Genomic DNA, 9500 nt, shown 5'->3' on the forward strand with positions numbered 1-9500 from the left:
GGGGGGGGGGGGGGTTGCCAGTGCAGCATCCCCAGCCAGGAAGGGAGTGGAGCTGTGTGAATGGCAGGGGGAAGCTGGGCTACCTGCACTGTGCAAGTGGCAGCGGGGACAAGGACTGGGCTTCCTGTGCAGGGAGGGATGCTGGGGAGGGGGTGTTATTTGCATGGCAAGCATCCTACACCAGTGTTTCCCAGCCTTTTCCAGCCCAAGGCACACTTACATTAATAAAATTTTTCTGTCGCACACCTGTTAAGGCATTCCCCATCCTCATACCTATTGTAGCTCATTGCCAAGGCAAAATTCCATGGCATACCTGTTCATTTCTGACCGCACACTTTTGTGCCGTGGCACACTGGTTGAGAAACACTGGCCTACACAGCGTGTCTCTCCCAGGTCTGGAGCCCATGTGGCAGCCTGACATAGATGATGAGTAGTCAGATGTTTCAAAACACCTAAGCAGGTTAAGTGCCTAATGCATGTTGATGCAAGGTTCTTTGGGTAGATGTTATATCTTTTGTTAGACCAACTAAAATAGTTGGAAAAAAGTTCTTTGCAAACTTTCAGGCACAAACACCCTTCTTCATGAAAGAGATTAAATCAATGGGCATTAGACACCTTAACTACTTTATGCACTTTTGAAGATCTGCTGGGAGTCCACCTGCATCTTTAGGTACCTAAGTACCTTTTCATCTGATTAGGTATATAATTAAAACACAGAGTTATTTAAATTTGAGGCTAACGTCTTGATTTATCATTTTATTTATTTTTTAAATACTTTTAAAGCATCATATTAATTTTAGACTTTAGGGCACCATAATTAAATTTTAATTTTAAATGGGTTTCTATTTAAAAAGAAAATCTATTTAATATAACACAATATTTTATTTCAGCAATATCTAGTTTTTAAGTTGTGTATGTATATTTTTGTACGTCACTGATTTTTATATACCTGTTCCTCACTAATATCAGGAATGGATTTGCTAGCCAGAGCAAACCAGATCCAGATTTTTCTCAAAGGTTCTTAAGTGGGACTTGGGTGGCATTCAGGTGCCTAGCCCACAAAAAAGTAGTCCAGATCAGCCATGAGCTTGTGAGTGGCCACAAAACTACGTAAGTTCCTAGTGTTATTAAACATGTCCATTTTGGCCTGAAAGATTCCCAGATATCTTGGTTTGAGCTTGCATTCATGTTTGGAAGTTATCCATCTTATGGTTTAGGTGTCTGTCTCCCACCCAAGCTCAACTGAGTCAGTGATGGAAGTCTGTGTCTCCCTGATCTGTTGTTATGCATTTGTGGAGCCCACAGAAGAGGCGCTTTAGTGGCAGGCACTTTGCATGAGCTGCCATTGGAAGAAGTGGCAGCCACAGGTGCTTTGGGTGCTTTCACTGTGCTGCCAGAGGGAGAAATAGTGGCTGTAGGTGGGTCCTTGAGCCTGCCATACCACCTCTGACCCAAGCTGGGTCATTCTGGCCTGGCAATCTCAAAGGTTGCTGCCCCCTCGCTGAGACAGTCATTGGTTAAAAAAATAGAAATAACCCTGGCAGCAGTGGCAGGAGAAGCATTCAAGAGCAGAAGTTATTGTGGGCACTATGCCATGGTGCTCCGAATGCTGTTTTGGTGTGACGTAGGTACTCCTACTTCAGGCATCTCCGTCATCATGGGATTCAGAGCACCTAATTTGCTGCCCTAAATCTAGAATCTATGCTTCAGGAAGGAGCGGTAAACCAAACTCCCATGTGTTTCACATTTCCTGTTGGTCTGCTGTAGTCACCCATTGCTCAGTGCCTACTTGCCCTGGATTGATCTTGGGAGGTGACTCCTTGTCTCTGTTGACTGTATGGGAACCCAGGTGCATAACTTGTAAATTTGCATTGTCCTCTTTGTGGATGTCTAATGTAGAGGCATTGCAACAGCTATGGGGTGCCTATGAAAATGATTTGAATCCACCCAAGGTCAGACATGTTGTGAGGAGTGTGAGGTAACTGTTCCAAAACAAAGAAGTGGGCATCTTAGTTCAAAATTTAAAATGGACTCAGAGCTCAGCTCAGCTTTAAAGATGTATCAAGCCTTCTCGCTCTAAGACTGTTAAAGTTTTGATGCAGCCTGGGAGCCAAAAGAACTTACCAAATAATGCAATTCAGAGGCTTCACTATTGCAATTTTTATGTGGAGATTGTATAACTGCTTGAATTAAATTAATGACATAAATAGTAGGTAGACTATAGAAGACATGACTGAATAAAAACAATTTTTTTTAAAGCCAGGAGGAGTTGTTCTGTCTGCAAATAACAGAGTATCAGTTCTTGCAAAATGTTTTATTTTAACTTCAGTGTTTCATCTTTATTAAATAGAGTTGATGCATAACATCTGTCTAGAGCATCTTTTTGGTATTCTAGCTAAGTATTTGAAGTGGATTTGTTCTGAGTTTGATTGGTTATGTCTGGCACAGTCTCAAGTTTCCTCTGAATGGTAACAAAGACTGTAGAGTGTTGTTGGTACTGCTGTGAAAGGCATGCTTCCTTAGTCCAGGTAAGAGAGATCATTTTGTTTCTGTCTGCTATACAAGTATTTTGCAACAAATACCTTGCAATTTAAACAGCTGTTGTTTAAAATTAATAAAGAACTCCTAGGGGGCTAAATTTAAGACATTCCTGAAAGTTGCAGGAAGGAAAACTACACTCTGTTGAGGGGGAGGGGTAAAGAGTTAGTTCAGTTTGTCACTTAAATGCATAAACAGATACGATAGAATTTGGAAATCATTTGATCTTCTCTGTAGCACAGTGGTAGGATGTGATGTTGGCTAATAAAAAAGCCCTGAATGTGGCATATTGATTGTGGATTCAGGCCATTAAATCTAGTCAAAATAGCCATACCTCCAGTTCCTTATTTTAAATTGCTAAAATGAACTTTACCCCTTGTGATTTATACATTATTAATTCCTTGTTTTAGTAATGTGCAAAATGCAAAATACTTGTGTTTTTATAGATTATTAGAAATAAGTCCAAAAGTAGATAGCTGTGTGTGCATTTTATTAGGTGGTATTTTACTATCGTAATTAGTATCTGGTACTATTTTCTTGACGTATTTGTGCTTTGAAAATGTCAGCTGTATTCTAATGAAGCCAGGGTATTGTTTGTTCATAAAGGGGCTGGTGCATTCCACTGCTTTATGGTTTATTATGAGGCACAGTGTGAGAGTGTGGGTGGCACCATTTGGTGTCTGCTTCTAGGATTGTAATTGCTATTATGCAAGTTTTTTTGGATTGGCAAAAAAAATACAGCAAATGAGTTTCTGTCTACATCGACTCAGCATAAGCAAAGACTTTAGCAATGTATATTTTTAAAAGTTGAAGAAACATACTTGAGATACCTAGAATGCTTATGTATACTTTTAATTCTGTTTCTCCATTGCATACCTTGCCATGTACACTATTAACTTTTTTTAATTTTGATTTTTAGGGATGATTCCTTCTAATACTTTGCAGGTTTTGTTTGTGGAATAAAAAAAGATTGTAATCTGCTCAGAATTATTAAAATAATAATTAAATCCCTGTTGGGAATAAAAAAGAACTGATTTTTTTGAAAAGCTCTTGATAGTCTTTGAGCTGGGAAATGCCTGATGATGATTTGATTCAGAAAAAAAGAAACAGATGTCTTTCCTGTTACAATTGCGGTTGTTTCAGTCAAAGCTTGCAGTTGCAGATGGGGGTGAGTGGGTAATAAATTTAACTTAACCAGCTTATTTCCACAGAAAAATTTACTGAAAATTAAATTATATTTATTTGATACTCTGTTTTTAATTGTACTGTAGCAACTTAGACTTAGTTTTTATCATTAACTTGTTTCTAAAATTCTTAAATTTATGGGAAGTTTGAAAATACCTGCAAAAGTTGATTTACACGTGAATTTAATCATGTACATAAGGAATTGACTTTATAGAAATATTTTATTATAAATTAAGTATATGCCCAAATGACTTGAGAACATATCTAGATATGCTAATGCATGCGACACATACAGAAGTTGCCTGAATTTCATTTTAAGCTCTTCTACTGAATTTTAAGGTCTATAGCAATTGACACATTTTGTCTATGAATAGGAGTCAGCAAGCTGATAGTTATCAGTTGATAGGGTGTGGAAGAGACAACTGGTAGCATTTAATTGACTTATTTAAATATTTATGGAAGTGCCTGTTTTATTGTAATGTAAAAAATATAACATAGCATTAAGATTCATAGCAGTAATTTAAAAGGAATTAAGGGCTGAATTTTAAGTATTCTTGTATTTTATTTTTTGTGATAATATTCCATTAATGTTCATAACTTTTAATATTTATTGTTAACAAGATAAATAACTTAGTCTTCAATCCTGCAACTGATTTTTTGAAGGAAAGGCCTCTGCCTTAGTCTCCATTGAAATCTTTGGGCTTTGGATCAAAACACTTATTGGTAACAATTTGTGGTATTGTAACAGTTTACAGTATTTAAATAAAATAAAGTATTCTTAATACTAAGTTGTGATCCCTAATGCAAATGCAAAGGTCGGCTCCAAAGGTCCAATTGTAGGATTGTCAGCAAAGACATCAGTCGGCCACTTTTTAGGATTGGATTCATAGACTTTAAGCCACTGATTCTCAACTGGTGTACCATGGCACTCTGGTTGTCTTGAGATCCTTTCAAGGGTAGTTTGGGGTGCAAACATGATTTACAAGATAAACCCAGAGATTTCAAATAGGGATTTATGGTGTTGAAAACATTCTGTCCTGTTGTGGTGTTTCAGAGTTCTTAGCAATAAAAGGATTGCTCTACTATTTTTGTAGCCAAAAATCAAGTGGAAATTAGGAGTTGACATTTGCTGAGCAGTGTCTTGAACCTAAAAAGGTTAAGAACCACTGATTTAAGCACTTCAGGACATGAGCTATGTAATGTACAGTGCCTAGTTTGATAACTGTGAGCTGGTGATGTCCTGTTTGATCTCACAGGAAAATTATCCATGTGTGGTGCAAGGTCCCTCTTCTTAAAACCAATATATTTACCATTTAATATTTTGCCTTTCAACACACGGCATAAGCCAATATATATCTCAATGAAATACATTTTTTTTTACATTTTTTCTTTTAAAGATTATATACTTTCTTTAATTTAGTTTTTGTTTGGTAAATATATAGAATAAATAAATAAATAAATATTGTATATTAAAAATATATGTGCCTTATAGTAGTCAACAGCAATGTAGGGATGTGTCTGAGTGCCCAGGGCAAAGTAGAATTAGCGACTACCAATTAATGAATGTGAACACACAGCTGTCAGCAGCAGTCACCTTTTTCCCCCCCAGCAGTTGCCCCTATGCCCCTCCAGTTGGACCACTGGTAGTTAACTCTGCCATATATTTTACTATGTTATATTATGACTTCTGTAGCTCCTTTTAAATGTTTCAGCTTAATAGAAACCAACACATGGGGACAAATCACATATCCTTATTGCAAAATATCCTAATATACACATCCAGTATTCCATAAGTGTAGCTCCTGTGTTAGATTTGATTTTTAAGGTTTGCTGCAATCTATAATTTTACCATTTAAGTAACTTAATTGTTGATCTAAGATGAAATCCAGTGGCCAGAAGTTTCCTAAATTATAATTATTCTTTGGATATTAATTTCTGGGATTTAAATCTGATTCCAAGTTGCCGACATATTCTTAAATTAAATGCATTTTCTCTACTAAATGCAAAGGCTTTCTTTCTTGTTGACATATATTCAGTGTTGCAGCCCCAACTGAGTGATGTATGCTTCGCCCATGGTTTGCTTCAGACAAGCAGTGACAAATTCTAGAGTCACAGATTGACATTGTTTCTAGTTTAAATTTTAACAAAACTTAAGACCTGGCAGATTTTATACAGAAAAGAGATGGAAGATCTCTAGCTCTACCTTATAAAAGATGCTATTTGCTAAATTTAAATAGGATGCAATATATAAACTAAACAGTTTTTATAAACTAAGTGTGGAATGATTGACTGTGGTTTCTCTTCAGATTGCATAAATCTTTTGCCTTTTACTAAAGATTTCTATGGAGGAGAACTGGTTAAATTTTTGTTATAGTATAGAGTAAGTTTAAAATTATTTAGTGATTATAGGAGTAAAACTTGAAGCCAAGTAGCATAAAAATGAAGTATCAGGCTATCTCTGTAACTACCCTCTAGGAAGTGTAGCTTTTTCCTGAATTTCTTGCATAGATTAATAGGTCCTACTTTTTAAATATTATTTGTATTTTTCAAAATATTAAATAATAGTAGAACTGGTGATTCTGTATGATGCCTAATTATAATGGTGATAGATACTGACAGAAAAAAACCCTTTCTATTATGCCCCTCTGTCAAGAGAACAATAGTATTTTTATGTATATATCTACTGACAAATTATTTTGAATTTGTACCAGTGACCAATAGTACTCATCTTATGCATTGTTTTGCATAGAGAATGGTTATAGATACAGCGATGGGGAAGTTTTTCATCTCCCAGTGCCTCTTTTTTCATATTTAAAATAGAGGTAACTATATTTTTCCCCTTTGTAAAATGATTTGAGAGCTGCTGATAAAAAGTGCTATATAAAAGCTAGGTCTTACTATTACATGAATCTTTGCAATTGGGTCCAAATATACTCACCTTTTTCATCCATGTGATGGGATTACTCTGACTAATAGTAACGCTTTGCATGTGCTTGCATAGTTGCTGGCATATATTCTCTAAAATGTGAATTTGCAATCTTTTTGTATTTTGCTTTTCCCCAATACACGTAGAAAGTCCTGGTGATTCAGAAGGATTGATGGTTGCCTACTGACCAGGATATGAGGGACACCAGTAAAATTTGTCGTCTGTATAACACTTTCTCGTGTGTAAAGGTTGTCCAGGGACTCAGTAATTAGATATGTATTTCCTGTTTGACTTCTGATAGTTACAGAATTATAGAATCATAGAAAATTAGGGTTGGAAGGGACCTCAGGAGGTTATGTAGTCCAACCCTGTGCTCAAAGCAGGACCATCCCCAACTAGATCATGCCAGCCAAGGCTTTGTCTAGCCAGGTCTTAAGAACCTCTAAGTATGGAGATTTCACAGACTCTCTGTGTTACCCGTTCCAGTGCTTTACTGTACTCCTTGTTAGAGCCTAAACTTCCCTTGCTGCAACTTGAGACCCTTGCTTCTTGTTCTGTCATCTGCCACCACTAAGAACAGTCTAGCTCCATCCTCTTTTGAACCCCCTTTCAGGTAGTTGATGGCTGCGGTTAAATCTCACCTCAGTCTTTTCTTCTCCAGATGAAATAAACTCAGTTCCCTCAGCCTCTTCTCATAAGTTGTGTTCCCCACCCCCCATCTATTTTTGTTGCCTTCTGCTGGATTCTCTCCAATTTGTTTACATCCTTTCTGTAATGGGGGGCCCAAAACTGGACACATTACTCCAGATGTGGCTTCATCAGTGCCAAATACAGGGGAAGAATCACTTCCCTCAGTCTGCTGTCAGTGCTCCTACTAATACAGCCCAGTATGCTGTTAGCCTTATTTGCAACATGAGCACACTGTTGGCTTATATTAAGCTTACTGTCCACTGTAAGAGCCAAATCCTTTTCTTCAGAGCTGCTGCACAACCCTTCAGTCCCAGCCTATACTGGTGCATGGGATTGTTCCATCCTAAGTGCAGGACTTTGCACTTGTCCTTCTTGAACCTCATGAGATTTTTTTTGGTTCAATCCTCCAATTTGTCTGGGCCATTCTGAATCCTACCCCTACCCTCCAGTGTATCTACTTCTCCCCCAAGCTTGATGTTATCTTCAGACTCGCTTAGGGTACACTCCATCCCATCTTCTCGGTTGATGATCAAGATGTTGAACAAAACTGGCCCCAGTACTGACCCTTGGGGTACTCATACTGGCTGCCAACTAGACATTGAGTCCCTGACTACTACCCTCTGAGCCCAATGATCCAGCCAGTTTCTGTCCACCTTGCAGCCCATTCATTAAATCTATAGTTCCTTAGGTTGTTTATGAGAACTTTGTGGGAGACGGTATCAAAAACCTTGCTAAAGTCAAGGTGTATCATGTCCACTGCTCTTCCTGCATCCACAGACCCAGTCATCTCATCAGAGAAGGCAATTAGATTGGTCAGACATGCCTTGCCCTTGCTGAATCCATGCTGACTGTTCGTAATTATCTTCTTCTTCAAGAGAATATATATACCTATTACACTGAGCACGGACAATTTATTACAGTCCTCCTGTTCCTATTTAGAGGAGACCTGCAAAGAGAAACGTGTCTATTTCCTCTTTTGATTCTTTAACATATAGAAATAAAGCCTAAAAAGCTTATTTTATTGCTTATTTAATATGGAACACTTTCAGTCTTAATATGTGTATTTTGCTGAAGAACTAGTAGTCTGTAGGCGTGATTATTGCAACTCATAATGACAAAAGAAGCCATATTTACTTAAAAACTTCCAACTGGTATAAAATACCACAGTCTGTTTAGCAACCCATTATTCTGCTTTCTTTCCTGGCTTCCACTTCAATACAATTTCATTCAAGATTGGTGTCATGATTTTAAAAGCTCTCCAGGGCCCTGCTGTTTTAGGATGATCTGTTTTGTGACTGTGATCTCTTCTAGCAGTTCTGTTCCACTGGACCACTGAAATGGTTGACCAGCAGGGGAAGGTCTGTGAGTGCAGGAAGTAGAACTGTCACTGGGCACTATAGAATTTACTTGCATATTTGGGCTTCACTGTTTGAAGAAGTAAACATAATACTCATTTGGGGTGCTTACCCAAACAAATGCAAACTCTAGCAGCTATCTGGCAAATTATCCTATTTAATTGGGAAGAAAGAGGTGTTACTGTTTCTACCTGTTTGGGCAAAGTCAGGTGAACACCTGGGCTGTGTGAGACTCAAGAAGAGTAAAAGTGGAGAGAGATTTTTTTAGTTAGGTTGTTTAAAATGCTTTGGCATTTCTTTAACTCAAGCTCTTGACAGATATTTAGAAATAATGCTCCACTCAGAACTTTTTCCCCTTTGGTGTAGTGTAAAAGAGTCCTTGCCATACCATTGCTTAAAAACCAGGAAGCCAAAGACTGATATTTCCAAGATAAAAATTATAGTAGGATCCCTTCTCTGTTGCATTAAAACGTTTAAGTTTGTATTTTTGTATCTTGAAGCAAAAAAGGAAAAACAATTGTGCAAGAGGGGCAAGAAAAAATAACACTCCTTTTAAGATTGTTTCTTGGGGCTATAAGTTTACCAGCCAAGGGGGATTTGTGGAGGTCCTGAGAGGAGGTAAAACAAAAACAACAAAGAAAATGCACAAAGCTATAACAATGAAGCTCCACCAAAAAGGCACTTAAATACTTATCCTGTCTGAACTATATATATTGTCTTTGCCTAATTTAGGACTATGAGCTCTTTGAACAAGGTTCATACCATCAACATTTTTAGAAACAAGGGGGAAGTCAAGGTGGAAGAAG

At 37.6% G+C, this 9500-nt stretch overlaps 1 protein-coding gene across 4 annotated transcripts in view; it reads left to right on the top strand.

Annotated features, from left to right (window-relative positions):
* Positions 1-9500, top strand: part of TFDP2 (transcription factor Dp-2) — a 157812-nt gene that overhangs the window by 69300 nt on the left and 79012 nt on the right. Inside the window, exon 1 of one of the 4 annotated variants that reach the window (XM_019503576.1) lies at positions 2451-2528. The exons of the other annotated variants lie outside the window; for them this stretch is intronic. The gene's annotated coding sequence lies outside the window, so the exon portion shown is untranslated. Of the gene's footprint in view, positions 1-2450; positions 2529-9500 lie in introns of those variants that run through there. 4 annotated transcript variants of the gene reach the window in all.

This window comes from Gavialis gangeticus, unplaced genomic scaffold (assembly GCF_001723915.1).
Source record: "Gavialis gangeticus isolate Ggan-Ray unplaced genomic scaffold, GavGan_comp1, whole genome shotgun sequence".
Taxonomy (NCBI): Eukaryota; Metazoa; Chordata; order Crocodylia; family Gavialidae; genus Gavialis; species Gavialis gangeticus.